Below are 17,159 nucleotides of genomic sequence, written 5' to 3' on the forward strand. Positions count from 1 at the left end.
TACCCTCAGCCTTACTTGTCTCTGCCCAGCCTTCCCGAGGCTTCCCTACCCTGCCCAGGCCTGTCAGCCCCTGCCTCTCAGCGAGGCCGCAGCAGGGCGGGCTCCAGCTTGCCACAGCCCTGCCCAGCCAGGCCTTGGCCCTGTGCAGCTGGACCCTCCTGTGGGCCCACATCCCAGCCAGGCCCCAGAGAGGTGCCTGGGGCTGCTCCAGCTGCCCTGGTCATGGCTGGGGCAGTGGAAGGGTCCCTGTGAAGCCCCCAGCCCTCCCCGTGCCCTGACATGTCTTATGCTGTTTGGCGTGGGCATTGCTAGGCTCTGTCAGCTGTGCCCCACTCCACTTGTGTGGTTTCTCGTCAGCACTGTGAAGTCTATACCGTCATGCGCCATAGCCAATAACATTTTTAAATGGACGATTCCCTCCCAATATACTGCTTTTATCTACAGCAAGGGTGTTAATGCCTGCCAGGATGTAGAACTGGTTGCGGAGACTGCAAAAGCGATACTTGGACTAGTAAGTCATTTTACCAATGCAGTTCCTCTTAAAAGTGATCATTGTTAGAAATCATTGATCTTTTCCTTGTCCTCTTAGTCCGACAATATCACAGCTCCAAAATGGGAAGCCTTGCTGTGTGAGCAGAGATACACAGATCAATATCCCTTCTCATGGCAGCAAATGAAAGTGAGTGGTACAAAGGTAGCCTTCCACAGCCCTGTTAGCAGGAGCAGCTTGGAGGCAAGCATCAAATGTCATGGCAGTTGAAATGAAAATAAGTGAATATAGATGTTTTTGGCATCAGTCTCCCTTGGTTTGGAGTTTAAGGATTATTATTTTCAAGATAATTGCAAGATTTCCTTAAAATATTTCTAGAATTTTTGGGGAGAGGGAGGCAAATGAAACTAGAAATTTGTGTGGAAATAGCTGTATTTCACAGTGCTCAGGGACATCCATTTCAGAAAGGCCGGTAGTCAGTTAGAGGAGACTGAGGGGACCCATGCTTTTGTGAACACACGCTCCTATGCATACTAAAACTGCAGGCTAAAATGTCTTTGCTCTAGATTTACAAGCTGTTATATTGTGCAGCTCAACAACCAAAGTCCCTAATACCAAAATCTATTAACTAGGTGAATCCTTATCCAGGGTGAATTTGGTTCCAGATTTCCCATTGATGAGATGTTTGTGTAAATTTTGTTGTATCCAGCGTGGATTTTTTTGCACCACATAAGAGAGAGAAAGCATGGATAAAGTCAATTTCACTCTCCTTCTTAAAAAAAAAAAAAAAAAAAAGGTAGGGGGAAATAACTTTTCAGAGCACAGTTAAAAAAAAGTTGGTGTGCTGACATCCACCATTTGACTATGTTGGGTTGTGGTGGAGGGATAGTTTTTTTTCTCCACATTTGGAGCCTTTTTGCACTTTCCGGTTTTGATGTCAAGGTCAAATTCACAGCCCAGCTGCTTCATGTACTCACTGGGGGGGATGGCCGGGCTGTTGCTTGCATGCTTCTTCATGGCGTTGACAAGTATGGGACCGGCCGTGCGTCAGGTCTGAGGAATCCCATCGGAAGCCTCCACTGCGAGGACTGAACTTGTGATTAAAAGCAAGACAAGGCTGCATGTGTGTTAACCTCCTCCCTGCAAAAACCAAGAAGGTCTCCCAACTCTCTCCTCCCCAAACCCCCACCACTTTTCCTCTTTCTTTGGTTTTTCAGCTAAAAATAGGGTGACAGAGGGACTGTGGGGTAAGCAGCTGGAGTAGAGAGGAGCCAGTTGCCATAGAAACCAATGAGCCACTTAGCAGCACTTGCCTTGCTTCTTTGCTTGCTGATTTTTTTCCTTCTGGTGCATGGTGTGGAGCGATGGAAGAGCCTAGCTCCCTGCCCCACCACCCAGGTTGCCACCACTGCCTGCCAAGAGAGGAAGGGGAGAAGGAAGACAGCCCTCATGCAAAGGGTTTGGGTGTGAATGCACGGACATATGCTGAGAGCCTCCTCCTCATCCTAAGGGCTCTTTTTCCTCTCATGTGACTTATGGCTTGGATGGTGTCCCAAATATTCCGAGAGGGCTCTCCAGGCCACTGCTGCTTTGCCTTGTCTGTAAAGACATGCTGGTGGCAAATAGTTATTAAAGCAGGGTTTTACCTATTTAACAATGTGCTGTATTATAGCCTGTGCCTGAGTGGTCCAACAGTAGTTTGGAGGTGAATGTGAGGTTTAGAAGAGGGGAACGTTCCTCTCCTCTCCGGTCTTCCTTCCGTTGTGAAAAATTAACATTTGGGTGATTATTTAAAGTAGCTATCCAACCTACTTTTGGTTCACATGGGGCTAAAGTTGCTTTAATTTCACTGCATATACATTTCTCAGTGGGGAAAACCTATTTCCTTGAAAGATCTGAGGCTCTAAATGGGATACCTGAAATGTATTAAACTGTAATTTGGTTATACCTGATACTGGTTTGCAGTGCCTGGTATTCAGTCTGTTTTTTTCTCTCTCTGTCTCTTTTTTTTTTCTTTTCCGTGACTGAAGAGACATACATTGTTAAGTAGCACATACTTCACTAAGTTTATTTTTAAACTTAGAAAATATTATCACTAGCAAAAAAGTACTAGATTGGCAGCTCTTTGGAGAATGAAATCTTCTCTTCATCCTTGGTGTGGCAGAATCCATTTTGGTAAGACCTTCCCACACTGCTCTCATCTGTGTGCTCCAAGTGTGGACTCCTTGTAACCTGAATCATATGAAAAAGCCCCAGCTGCTCACACCTGGATGCAAACCCCAGGTGACTGCTTGCAGGTGCTGTTTTCTTTGTCATGCTGTGCAATATGGGAATAGTAGTGGCAAAGACAGATATGCATTAATGGGCATTGCCAAAACAGTAAAGCTGTGAACAATTTGCCAGAAGAACCTTATCTGGTGAAGCTTGTTGTTATAGAGCTGCTCCTTAAGGTTGCACATTACCAGCATTTCTGAAACCTGGGAGAGAAAGTCTATCAGCCAGAAATCATGGTAAATAAAATCGAAAGCAGTTGCTGGAAGTTGGGGATGGATTGTTTTCCTGTTGGTGGTCTGAAACTGCCTTCTTGTGTTCGGTTTCTTTTCTTAACATGAATGGTGGACTAACATAATGAATGTCATAACATGGTATTACATGTAGGGAAGTGTAGATATTAAATCATGAATCCTCATAAAATACCTGCAAAGTCAAACGTATCATTTCACTTCTCCTTATCAGATGTCAGACAAGACATGCATGACAGAGTTAGAACTGGATCTATACCTGGACTGACCTGAAGACCTTATTCATTGAGAATTGCTCTGCCAACGTAAGTATGGCATTTTGCCACCACTCGGTAGTGGCCAATGGAAAGTCCAGCTCCAGCTCTTGATGTTGGCTTTTAACATTATTCTCCACTATGTCACTGACAGAAGCAGGACATACCTTCACCCCAAAGAGCTGAATGAAGACTTGTGTAGTTAAATAGGTCCACAGACCTGTAACAGAGAGCACAGCAGAAACGCATATGGGGTCATGCTGTGTTCTGGTGTTATGCTGGTTGTCACAGCGATCTTTGTACCCATTGCCATGAAAATAATGGAAAACAACCTTGGGGTTTTGCTAATGTGTCACATCGGGGCCTTTTGTTTAGTCACTCATGCTTTCTCCTCTCTCCTTAGTTTAGCATAGGGCCTATGCAGTCATCTCATGTGCAATTAACTTCTTTCCAACATTTAACTGAGAATGCAGTGCAAAATTTGGAACTGAATTAAAAAGAAATGTTCCCAGATTTAGGCAGCTTGATCCAGGTTTGGTGGTGGCCCATTTCTCTGTGAAATGTATAACAGCAGCCAAGTGTCTTTTCTTGTATATTATTGTGTTTCTTAATTTCATGGTGTGTTTTCTTTGTTTGTTGTAGTAGCCTGAAGTCATGCATCAAAACTCTAACTGCATTCATGAAAACATACCAAAGGCGAGCTTCACTGGCTAATTAAATCTTCTCTGTTGCACACTGGCATGACAAATATAGATTTAAAACAAACGTAATTTGCTACTATAGAGCTGCTTCTATTCTACCCACCTGATGTTATCAGAAGGCTCTGGCCTAGGAGGCAGGATGTGCTCAGTGCGATGCAGGAGGCTGGAGGAGCAAAAATTTGGGGCAGGTGGGTATAGAAGAAACGGGGTCTTTGTACACAGAGGAATTAATGTGTGCTAGAAGAAAGAGATAAAGATTACAAAGCAAATACTTCCATCAGCAAGATCAGAAGCTGCATGTCTTCTGTTCTCTTTAGGAGTCATTCAGAGCTGCAGCTTGTTGGCTGCAGAAAGCAAATGAGATTTAGAATGAGAAGAACTGAACCCTACAGCAACAGCTTGTGGTGGAGGGGAACAGAGAACTGTCAAGCACGCTGAACATCAACAACAGATGGGTTTTTGTGCAAAACATGGTACCACAGTTAGACTGGGAAAGAAAAATGATGGCTTTCCATCTCAGCCTCAGAGCATGCAGAAGGAATATGTGTTCTCGATGATTTGAACTAAAAGTGGGGATCAGCTTGTTTCTCCTTCCTCTTCTCCCTGCTTCCTAAGGAAGCCTTTTCACTTTCTCCCCACTTCGTCTAGGACACTAGCCCATGATTAACTGCTATTCTCAGCCTTCAAAGGACTATTTTGGCAGCTTCTAGCCCCTAATGCTACTCACTACCACCAGTGTAGTGATCTGGGTTTAATGCCCTTTTTTTCCAGTCAACAAGCTGATGTGTGCCATGCTGCCTCCTGTCTAGAAGAATTGGTGAAGAAGATACCAGCAGATGGGATGTGCCAGGTAGGCAGAAGAGAAGAGAGAAGAAGTGGCAGGGGAAGAACTGCCTGGATTCACTGCAGGAACCAGCTCTGAGATGGCCTTACCACCTAGCTGCTAGAAACAAAACTCATGTTTCTCCAACAGCTGCATCTCAGTTATGCTGCAAAATTCCCTACCTTCCACAGCATTCTAATTAATATTGTTTCCTTTTCATTAACAACATTGAGGTTACATTAAACTTGTGTTCCATAACAGCTCTGTTTTCAGTATGGAATGAGTTTTTGCACTGGTTGAAGTTTGTTGCTGAACCAGCTTACAGGGAAGGCAATGAGGGAGGCGATGCTAATGTGGAGTTTAAGTCAGCCACTGTCCTTACTGGGTCTAGGGAACCCCGGGTTCATTTAGGTGTTTTTTCCATTAAGATGAACCTAGTAGAGCTAATGTTTCTGTTTTAATTAGGATTAGTCCAGTAAGCAAAAAGAAAGGTTTTATGCCTTTCTAACAAGTGCTGAAGTGTCATTTAGCTGGCTGAGACAGAATACTGGAAAAGAATAGAAAAGGATGCCTACAAACTGGCCATAGATTCAGGAGGACAGCGTTGCACCAGATTAGATCTCTTTGGTACTCTACAGTTTCTTTACAACTGTGAAAGTAGAATGTTGTTCCCTGAAGAATGCAGTCCTGCAGTTTAAGAAGAAAGACTCTGGCATAAAATGTATTCCATGGGAAATTCTGCTGCTATGGAAAATGCGGGGCCTTGCCAGAAACCCTCCCACCCTGGAGAGAAACTGAATCCGAGGGAAGTGGATAGAGTCCACAGTATTAAACACTAGGGGAATGGGTTCAAGTCTGTTGCCCTTTTTGGTGAGATTGCAGCTGACAGTTCAGGCAGGAGGATATGTGCAGTGAGTAACGTGAAGTGGGATAATGCATGCAGAACACTATGTGCTGGAAGACTTACATACGGCTCTTGCTCAAAATAGTGTCTTCAGACATAGTCTGCGGAGTGTGTGCATAATGGCTCTTTGCTGAAATTTTTGTAACGTATGATCTTTGATGTGAGGTAGAGGCTTTGCTTCTGCACAAAATCGCATCTTCCATTGCAGACTGCTGGTCATGTTCTGTGCATAACATTCTGATGTTACTGCATGTGTGCATTGCTGATGCATAGATATACTTCTGAAATGATGAAGATTTTTCCTTTGTTGTGATCCAGTGTAATGGTAATTCCTTACTGAAGTGTTAATTTCAACTGCTCCACACTTCAGTGCAAAAGGATCTGATTAATTATTTGTTTAAGGCAGCAAATATGCTTTCTTCCATCTCTTCCTCCCTCATTCTCAGATAATTCAGGCATAATGTCTTCACGGTTTTTCCTGAGGCTTGCCAGAATACTTCATCACTGGGATGAGGCATGGGTATCTGCAGTTGTGCTTCAGAACCAAAGGAACTGTTCTGGACTTTGTTCACTTTGCAAACAAAAGAAAACCTGGCTGCTTTCTACTGTTCCCTTTTCTAGGCTGTTAACTCTGGGTATTGTTCACTGTCAGCGCTAACAGAAAATGAATAAACTTAAAATATGGCTCCTTTGAGCAGCTGAACAGAGAATTTTAGAATGAGAGCCCTTTCTCAAATTTACTTACTGAAATCCATTCAAAGCTTTCTAGACTGCTCTCTGTGTTCTGTGGTGCTATGGATTGTGACACAAAGACACTACGTAAACGTAATATATTATTATTAGCTCTGTCCCGTGTTCAAGCTGGCTGATAACAGCAACTGTCCTCTCCTTTCATTGATGTACTTGCGAGATCCGTCAATCAGGGCTATGTCAGCAGCACAAGACGGGGAGGATGCAAGCATGTTTATTTTTACTGACAAATGTATTTGCTAATGAGAAAGGAGTCCATCACTAGAGAGGGAGCCTGTGCAAGTTGGTGACTGAGTCAATTTGTTATCAAGTGCTGGCTCTAGTGCCAAGTATTGCTTGGGAGAACTGAAAATCATCATCCCTCCACCCCCAGCTCCCCTCTGCCTAGCCTCTCACATTCACTCCTGATATTAACTGGAGATCACAGCTGCTGGGAAGCTGGCAAATACAATTTTACAAATGGATGTTGTCTGATGTCAACCTTTCCTCCTCCCCTCCCCGAGCATCTGACATTTCTCAACCAAACGGACAGATGATAGAGCAAAACTGGGATTATTTCTTTATGTTCATAATAATAATGACTTATTTTCAAAGTGCTTTTGCTCAGTAAGGAGGGGGGATAGAACAGCATTTATCCAGCTTGCATTCTCCCATCTCATCTGCTGTTTTTTTTTTTTTTCTGCACTACAGCATCCTCCTTTTTTTCCATTAAAACTCCTCCTCTTTCTTCTTCCTTTTTACACTTCTGGTCACCTGAACATAATGTTGGTTTGGTGGTGGCCCCCTCACCTGAGATGTGACACAACCCTAGCCTGCTTTGCTTTAGAAACCACCTTTCCTTGCTTTCCAGTCTGTTTTCCTGAACTGAACCTGTTCCTGACCCAGCCTGCTCTCCATGGGGTGTCTGGCAAATATCTTATTGCCCGGGGAGACACACTTCATTCTCACTGGAAACAGTGGTGTGTAGCAGCTACTTTTGGTGTAATCAATACTACTGCTACCTGCGAGTGGGAGAGAAATAGCAGCTCCCATACTGAGAGCTGAGCCTTCTGCCCCACTGCTCTTTAAAGCAGATGAAGTCTCATTTTTGCATAAGGCAGGACATCAGATCCCTTAAAAAGGAAGAAATCATGACAAGGTCCAAAGCCTTGGGAGGAATTTGGGGCCATCTGGCAGACAGCATCATTCAGCTACTGTCTTTTAGGGAAGTGCTCATCCAGAGCTGTCTCTGGTGGCAAGCGCTGTCTGCAGAGCCACCAACACAGCTCCTGCTTTGTCTCCTCATGCTGCTTGTACCGCTGCTGGCCAAATCTAGGCTGGGCTGTTTCTGTGAGGATGAACCCTGAGGCAGCGTCAATGCAGGCAAAGTGTGTGGCCTGCATATGCCAATTGTCTCAATTCTACCTTCAGAAAAGCCCTTATTTTCACTGAAGATCCTCTTTGTCCATTGCAATACCTTTCTCTCCAACAAAGCAATTCCCATGCGATTCATGAGCTGATTTTTGCAAGCTCTCCTTATTTCACAGCCTCTCCTAGCATTGCCTCACCTGATCACCAGGCAGGTCTGTTTGGAAAAGGTCCCCTCATGCTATGCTCTGCACTCTGGGTCTGTGCTCCCTTACATCTCTGGCCAGGTCATGGCACCCAACCATGCCCTTTGTTTCACTGAGCAGATGGCTACTGTTTTTTTGTGGATACTGAAAAAGACTGGAAAACTGTGTTTTTAACTGGAGAGAAAGGACGGCTGACCTCCTGTTAGTGGAGAGCGGAGGGAGCAGATGTGCCATGCAGTGCTCCTCCCTTGTCATGTTTGTTCACTTTGTTTTGCTTCACTCACTTTTAGCATTGTAGTACCAGGCTTGGAAAGAAGAAAAGGTGAGACTCCAAACTCTTTTTCCCTGGGCAAGAAAGAAGCAGGAAGTCTTGAATGCTCCTGTGTCTGTGTTGTTTTACCCCATCCTATTCCACCTTATTTCACCACAACCCATGCGGCAGGTTGCAGTAGGGGTAGGAGAACAGAGAAGAATCTCAGCAGAGGTGTGCTAAGGAGTAAACGGGAGAAATGGGGAATAAATCCTATGCACCAGGACAGTGTCAGGAGAGGTGGGCCTGAGAAGTGAATAATTCACTGCTGGTTTTTGTACGTGGGGAGATGCATGGGGGAGAAATCACCAACACGTGTAGGGAGAAGCTGGATTTCTGCATCTCTGAGTGAGTGGCCAGTATCACAGCTGGGACGATCCAAAGTCACCATTGACTTCTGTGAGTGCTGCTGATTCGGTGAATGTCACATGTTAGGGAGCTGGGAACAGGCAGATCAAACACGGTGGCATTTCTAGGAGAAAAAAAAATGAAGACCTTCTAATGACATTTCTGGGTTTCTATTCCTAAACCTCTTCACACTAGTAATCCTTGAAATGCCCCATTTGTAAGATCCAACCCTCTGCCCTTCCCATGCAAATGGAAAAGCTGTTAACAGAGGAGGGACTTGGTTCCTAGATCCAGGGTGAGGCAAAGTTTCTGATTCAGGTTCCTTTTCTTGTCAATTATATCTGCTAGACCATAACCTGCTTCCTACCCCTTCCTTCTTGTGCATCTCCTTGCTTTCTTCTACTTATCTACCACAGTTAGTGTGAAACCCTCCTCCACTGTTGGTTTAGCCATATAAGAACAGTTTTCCTGCTTTTCTGCCTCAACTAATCGCTTTTTAAAACATTTCAGCTGAAAGTGCATCTTCATAGCCTACGCTCTTGAATTTTTCTCTTCCTCTGCAATTATTTACCCCTCGAAAGTGGTTTTATTTAGCTGCAGTATGTACATTAAATATGAAAACGTGGTTGACTTTTTTAGAATAGTTATTATTGGATGATTTTAGATTGCATGATGAACATGAAGTAAATAAGTTTTGCTAAGTAGGTAGGCAGTATAGTCAAGGGTCACTTCAATATCTTTCACTAGCACCTGGCTCTAGATGCCACAGTCTTTGAGGGTATAGGCTGCAGAATAGAGTTGTAATTTATGGTGGATGTTTTCAGATCTTTGTCTTTATTTTGTAGTTTCTTTAGCTCCTATATATCATATCCTTTGCCCCCAGCATGGTTTATGGCACAGCCCGGGAGGTAGGTTGGTGAGGCAGTAAGAAGAGTTATGTCCTGCAGAAGGGATTAAACAGCAATATTTTTACTTATCTAGATACAGGAGTACAAAAAACAACCAAACAAAAGCAAATTCCAGACTTGTACAGTGGCCTCCAAAATTCAAGGTAGTTAAAAAACCTGTTCAGTTAAACTTGACCTAAAACTTGCTGGATCTGTAATTTAGATCGGGTTTCAGGCAGTCACTTTTGCTGAGCGGGTTCAGTCTCATGTGGAACAGGCTTTGGAATGGGGTTGATAGAAATACAGCAGAAATCTGATCTCTCAGGCAGTATAGCTGATTGGGATCAGCTTAACTGAGCTGAAACTAGTTTGAATTTTGAGAAAAAAAAAATTGCTTTTTCTGCTGTGATGGAACAACATCTTTCAATATCAGGGCAGACATGGTTTGTCATAAGCACACTGTTATCCCGAAGGTTTATTGTTTGCTATCCTGTCCAGTTTTCATCAAGAGCCGGTAATGGACTGTGCATGTTATTTTCATTAATGTGTTTGTGTAATGTATATCTATTTTATACTTCATCTAAATAATATGCTGCCCAGAGAAGTTGTGGATGCCCCATCCCTGGAAGTGTTCAAGGCCAGGTTACATGGGCCTGGTCTAGTTGGAGGTGTCCCTGCCCATGACAGTGGGGGTAGAATTAGATGGTCTTTAAGGTCCTTTCCAACCCAAACTATTCTATGATTCTGTTAATTTTTTACAGTTCTGTGCCCTTTTCACTGTTTCAGCTTATAAGCCAGCAAGATTTGAACCCTCCCTGTTATTTGGCAGAATGTTAGGACTCTTCAGCTTGGGAAAGAGATGTCTGAGTAGGACATGACAGAGATCTATGAGGTTCACAGAGGGGGGTAGGAAATGACTGTTTTAATATGAAAAATAGGATGCTTAGTAAAATAATCACTCAAAACCAAATAGAGGAACATTTTTTTTTTTTCATATGGTGCATTCTTAAGCCATAGAATTCACAGGATGGTGTGTAGGGCAAAATTATAAATAGTTCTAAAAGATTCTTGACACATTTATGGGGAAAAAAAAGGACATTAAGATCTATTAAACACTGACGCAGATGTGATCTTTGCTCAGGAAATCTCTCACTGAATGTCTCAGTGGATGGCTGGCTGCTGGGAGAATACAGTGGGAGAAGGATCACTGTGTATTTGCACTGCCTTTCCCTAAGCCTCTGCTGTTTCCTGTTGCAGTCAGAGCACTGGGCTAGGTGGTCCTTTGGGTTCAAACTCAGACATATGCTCTGACAACATTAGCAATATTTCTTTAAGAATATGCAAACAGCTTGTTCTGAGTCAAGTTGAAACATTAGTGTTTAACTTCTTCAGTAGAGTTTTTTTTTTTTCTTTTTCTTTTTTCCCCCACTATCTTGTCACAATCGTTCTTAGGCATGATCAAGGGACAAAACAGCATCTCTAAAGTTAGGACAGCCAATAATCCTTTGGAATAAAACTTAACATGCCTTGATTAAATATTAATGTTATGACTCATAGGGAGTTCTTGGAGACTGGGGAGGGCTTAAATCTCAGTGGAACCCCACGAGGGAATTATGCATTTAAGATAAATAACATATCCAGTATGTGTCTGTGCAATACCCAGTACAATGGTCTTTCCTTGATCCCTGATACAAGGACTGTGTTCTAGCATCTTTTTAACTGGACGAAGCAGAGAACTCCTGGCAGCTCAACTATCATAAAAGTTTGTTTTTCTTTAATTGTTGTATGCCTCTCTCTAAGCTTAGCAATTCTATTCTTATTATATGAATTATAGCAAATATCTTTATTTGTATCTTCATCTCCTTGTCTGCTATTAGAAGAGCCTTCCAGGAAGGTTGAATTTCAGAAGCTCTATTCCCAAGGGAATGGTGAACCATAAACCACTATCATGGTGGCCTGGGACAAATTCAAGCTCCCTCATTAGGCTTTCTGGGCTAGTGTGAGAGCTAGCAAAACAAGATGTCAATCTGAAAAGGCTGTTTTCCATCAAGAAAATTTATGGTTGATGACTAGCACAAAGTGAAACAGTGAGATGAGTTCCTGAAGCTTAAGGCTCTTCCATGAGTTTGCAAAAGCAGGCCAAGCAAATTTGAAATGCAGTTGAGGCAAATCTTAGAGAGAATAATTGGGGGTGGGAGGATATAATGTGCTTCTTTGTTACTGTTAACTTCTATAGTGTTGTTTTTCCTCTTTTTTTTTTTTTTCCTCACTCTGACCAGCAAAACTCTTTATTCCTTACAGTTAGCAAAGACATTTGGTTTGATGCAAGGGTGACAGTGTTGATGTGGATGGGGAATAGGACAGTAGAGGCCCAGCATAAGGACAGGCAGATTTTGTAAATAATTCTGATGTTCCTAATGTCTGTTTAACATGAAAGATGGAATATCACCCAGAAATAATGAACACTTCTTGAATCCTGATGACCTGAGCTTTGACTGACACTCATGGAGATGCCATGGGAAAATCAAGAACTACACAGAACACATGCACCAGCTCATTGCCTTCCTGTCTGAACTCCTTTCATCTTTTGATCTCTTCTGCCTTCCTCCATGTTCCCCACCAAAAGGACTAGTCTGCCCAACAAGTGATTGTGTCTGACATACCCAGCTGCCCTCTCCCTTCCCTTCTTCATGCAATATATACTAAACAGATTCTCATTATTGTTCTCTGGTAACTAAGCAACCATGAAATGTCAGCTTGGCCTAAATAAATATAAAAGGATACATATCTTTGCAGTATATTTATATCTACGTATGTGTCGTTACAGATATATATGGTCATCTGAGCACATGTGCATATGTTTATACGTGAAATCCATCTCAATGTGACAATAGTTTGTACCTCCACCTGTGATCTTGAAGCTTTTTGTTTAAACATACCCATGCTCTTGTGATGGAAATATTATCACTACCTTGAAGTGACGGGTAAGTAAGCTGTGGTATAAAGAAATAGAGTGACATTTCAAGGTCGCAGAAATAGTCAGATGGGAATGCAGGAACAGCTTCTGGAAAAATGTGTACATGAATATCCTGTACCAAGTCCAAATCTTTCACCCCATCACTGTTTCCAGTGTTGCAAGCAGCAGGCTGGCATCTCCATGTCTTTTCTGCATGCATCTGCTCCTTTTTTCCTCTCATTTTGCTCACCCATTTCATCTCTGCTGTTGTTCCCCAGATTTTCACTGTTGTTCCCAGTGACTCTATTCCCCTTCAGCATGTCCTTTTCCTTCATATAGATACCCTTTTCTTAGACCCTCTTTGGCTCCTTGTTCCTCTTTCTTCAGTGTCATATCTCCTTTCTGCTCCCCAGCTATTCTCCGGTCTGCTCTCTTGCTACCCTTTACTTGTATATTCAGAACTGGGCCAGCTGCAAAAAGCAGTCATTCAGAGAGAAACTGGTGGTGTGTCCTCAAAGCTGGGAGTGGATATAGGTTGCAGGGAAAAGTACTTTCCAAGTTGGAGGTAGAGAATTCCTTTCAATGAGAATGAGAGGCACAAGGATTAACTGGGGAGGGGGGAAGAAAAAAGCACTGATTTTTGTTGCTCTTCTGTTTCCATAGCTCCTCCTCAACTTCCAGAAGAGGAGGAGGATTCCTGGAAGTTTCTTCTATGTGAAATGCATCTGTGCGGATATTTATTGTGAGTAAGACATGAGTCCTTGATCTGGCAATGCAGGACTAGTATTTGATACTTCAACAACCCTGAAGAATTTCATGATGTAAAAAAAAAGCCCCTGAGCTGCTCTCAGTAACCTGCCTATAGGATGTGCCCAGAGCATCTTTGCACACTGATACTCCTTTGTTACCATCCTGGACTTTTCCCAATACACAGTCTAAAATATAGCTCACCTCACAGTGAACACTTGGGAATTCTCCAGGATCTGTCCATGTCCTACTATTGTGTGTTTCCTAGAGGCTTAACCAAACTATAGTTTGGATGCTGTTCCAAGACCTGGTGCAAAAACTGAATCAGACAAACATCAGGTGTCAGTGGATATTTTGAGCTCTTTATTGGTTATGTAGAGAAGGATTTCAGTTCTCAGGCTCAGGATCACTGCGTTATGTTGTTCAGTACCAAGAGCTGGGCAAAAGGGTACCAAGAGCTGGGGATCAAGGGTTGGGGAGTACAATTTTTTCGTCCATGCAATGTGCACCTGATGAACAACAGCACAGGGAACAACTGTATGCTTAGGGTCCTGAATTTTAGTTAGGAAGGCATTTACTATGCAGTCAAGAGGTTTGCCTTAACATCACAACTACAACAGCTTATCCTGCCTAAGCTAAGTGGGCTTAAAAGAGGAGTGGGAAGAAAAGCTGCAGCAGAGCTGTAGGCAAAAAGGGCAGGAACTGCTACCTTGAAACATTACTATTTAGAGTTCCCTAGCCCATACAGGCACTACTCCCCTCCCTTAGCAGAAAACACACATTCAAGGCTGTGTGTCTGAACAGATCTTCCATCACCCACATTCAGCCATGACAATCTTTGTCCGTGGACTGGTCCCAGGGGTTGTGAAGGGGTAGAAGAAGAGAGCGGCTACAGGGACACAAGCCACACTGTGCTCCTTGCCTTGCAAATGGGCCCTGATCCATTTTAGCTATCTGGACTGACTGAGCCAGCTGATTGCTAGGAGCAGAGGGCCAGGATGGGTGTAGAAATATTTCCTTTCTAGATCACAAGGGAAAGCAGATGTGCCATGTCCCTGTCTTGGCTAGTCAGGCTAGGTCACCCAATGATGTTAAATTGCTCAAAAAGAGAAGTAATGGCTTTTAAACGATGTTTCCTACAGTAATTCCTCTTTTTCCTTCTACAGGGAAAGATTTGGGGCAGCTGGTGTTGTAGCTCCATCTACCAGGAAGCAACGAGTCAAGCTCCACTGTCAGTCACAGATGGTGTAATTAATTCTTCTAGGTAGTGTAATTAGTCCGTCCTATCAGCTACATATTTTCTCAGTCAAAATTATGCTAAAGCTAATAATACATAAACCACAGAAAACAAAAAAGAAACCCAAAAAAGGGGAAGCAATAATGGGAGGAGAAGGGATTAGAACAAAATTTACCAGTGTATAATTTTTTCTTGTTGTACATTTCCTCTTCCCTTCAGCTTCAAACACAATTCAGAACAACTGGTGAATGTAGCAAGCAGAATGAATACAAATTGGCTTACTTTAAATAGCAGCGTGTAGGACTTAGCCAAAGTCTGCTTTCAGATGCTGAGGCGCGATAAGGCACAGATCCTGCAACGAACTCCGTGCGGGCATTGTGTCAGGGCTGCGTTTCTGCACCGTGCCGTGCCCAAGAGTCTGCGGTGCAGGAAGGCAGCGAGAGGTGTGTGTCCACTGGTAGTCTGTGCTTTTCTTCATCTGGGTTCTCAGAAATGGTTTCTCTAGGCAGGATCTGCTGTCTGGGCTGCTGGTGCATTGGGTGTCTCTGCCTCTGAGGAGGGATGAGGCATCCAGGAGCAGCAGGTGCAGGTTTGGGAGTTGGTTCCCGAAGCAGGGAAGGGCTGGTTTGCTTGGGATGGAGTCCATTAGAGAAGTTTCATGGCCACCCACAAGTGGAAGACTGTAACCCAGAAAAACCTTTGTGGGCTCGTCTCCTTTCCAGCTCAGATGCTAATGCAAGAACAGCTCTCTCAAACGGAGTTTGGCTTGTGGGAATAAAGAACCACTCCAAAATGTAGCTGCTGTGGGAATTTCCTTGGGGCTCAGACTGGAGGGTTGCACCCAAAAATTGCTGGGTGAAACCTTCCTCCACCATGACATGGACTGCTTCCCCTGAGGTCAGGCAGGTGGGGAGAAGAGGTGGCCACTGACCTGAGCGAGCTGGAAATGGTGCCTGTGGGGACCTGCAATGAGCTCAGCCCATTGTCATGTGGTGTATGCTCACCCTGCGATGTTTTGGGCCCCTAGCTTGCCCAAAGCATCCCACGGACTTGTGACAGGATGGGGATGGAGTATGGAGGGGGATTGTGTTGGGGATGGGGGTGCTGTAGTGTAGCCGACCCATGTTGGGCAGTGAAGGGGGATGGGATCACGGGTGGCTGGGGAGGACTTCTGTGAGCAGGGCATGTCTGGCTCTCTGCAAAGGGAGGGAGGGCAGCGAGTGCGCTTGCAAAGAAAACTGGTGCGGAGAACATGAAGCTATTTTGGGCAGAAAAGAAGATTCAAAGCAGACTGCACGAGTCAGTCTGGGTAATGAGAGACTTCTGAACACGGTTAATCTCTGCGATCACTCCTGTGTGAGCTCTCCAGGACTGGGCAGGCATGGGAAGGTCCTGCGGTAGCCCTGGCTCCGATGCAACGACCAGCCCATGTCAGCTTGGAACATCCTGTGCTCACAGTGCTCCTGGCCTGGGGCAGCCCTGCGAGCCTGACATCCCACAGTGCCTGCATGCTTCAGCCTTGCTGCTGAGTGACCCCACTGCAAAAGGAGAGGGGGAGCTGGCTGAGTCCCTGAGAGCGCAGAGCGCCTGTTTCCCTGGAGATAGTTATCTCTTTCTAAGAGTGGATTTAGCCCAGATGGGAAAAAAATGCTGAGCAGGAACGAAGTCCTTTTTTTAGAGCTTGAGGAGGCACAGCCTTCCCTAGCACTGACCCCTGAGTCTCTGACAGCATCCTCTCCTCTGGGAAGAGGTGCTGGGGTAGCCCAGCTCCCCCTGGTCCTGAGCCTGTCACCAGCAGTGATGGTGACAGCATGGCATGGCCTGGGAGAGGGTGCAGGGCTCTGGTCCCTGACAGGAGTTATCCCCTGGGAAATGTTTGGTGTCACATCTTCCCATCCTCCCAGTGGCTTCACTTTGACCAGCAGAAAATCATCTACAGGAATGCTCACCTCTGTGGGCACGGCAAGGGCTGCATCACCACTACCCTTAGACAGAATGCTTTGTGCCACATGCTGAGGCAGGTTTGTGGTGAGCTCATGCACAGCAAATGACAATGCCTTTTGGTCACAGCTGAGCTGGCCTGGAGCTTCTGACGTGCAGGCCAAAGCGTACAAGCCCTCAGATGCGCAGCCTGGCTTGAGGGAGAGCTGCATGTGTCCCTCATCCCATGAGACATGGCCGTGGTTTCCCAGGAAGGTTTAAAGTGTAGAAGGGACTCTGCTACCTGCAAACTGGTCTTTGTCCTTTAGACCCTCCAGTAGCTCTGGGCACCGCACCCACCCCACTAATCTCCCTGACAATTTGGTTTCTGTCTTTCTCATCTCATTGTGCTTCAATGTCTCCTAACACCTCCCCCCATCCATCCGTCTCTCTTGTTGCTAGGCGAAAAACTCAGAGCAACAGCAATGGAAGCTGACTCATGGCCCATACACGGTAAATGGAAGAACTAAGCATTGCCTGGTGCCCAAAGTGAACCGCTGCTGAGCCCTGACTGCTCTGACAGCCTATAATTGTCCTGAGCAGCCTCACCTGAGACCCCCACTCATGTACCGGCTCTGCTCCTTGGCCTGCGAGCATTTATATAGTCTCAGCCTTGCTCTCTGCCTGAGCCATGCTGTGAGCAAGTCTGCTTTCAGCTTTATTGTGCCTGCTTGGAATCCCTGGACTGGCATTTGAC

General features: G+C 44.7%; 2 long non-coding RNA genes across 2 annotated transcripts; both read left to right on the forward strand.

The window, feature by feature from the left end:
• The first annotated feature begins 373 nt into the window (after positions 1 to 373).
• LOC125180964 (uncharacterized) lies at positions 374 to 4,810 on the forward strand. Its single transcript, XR_007159944.2, has 4 exons — positions 374 to 511; positions 3,227 to 3,317; positions 4,050 to 4,155; positions 4,285 to 4,810. It is a non-coding gene; the product is annotated as an uncharacterized lncRNA (long non-coding RNA).
• Positions 4,811 to 11,732: 6,922 nt separating this feature from the next.
• LOC125180965 (uncharacterized) lies at positions 11,733 to 15,415 on the forward strand. The gene is made up of 3 exons (XR_007159946.2): positions 11,733 to 12,526; positions 13,162 to 13,240; positions 14,412 to 15,415. It is a non-coding gene; the product is annotated as an uncharacterized lncRNA (long non-coding RNA).
• Positions 15,416 to 17,159: the final 1,744 nt, after the last annotated feature.

The sequence above is a fragment of the Anser cygnoides genome, chromosome 1 (genome assembly GCF_040182565.1).
Source record: "Anser cygnoides isolate HZ-2024a breed goose chromosome 1, Taihu_goose_T2T_genome, whole genome shotgun sequence".
Lineage (NCBI taxonomy): Eukaryota > Metazoa > Chordata > Aves > Anseriformes > Anatidae > Anser > Anser cygnoides.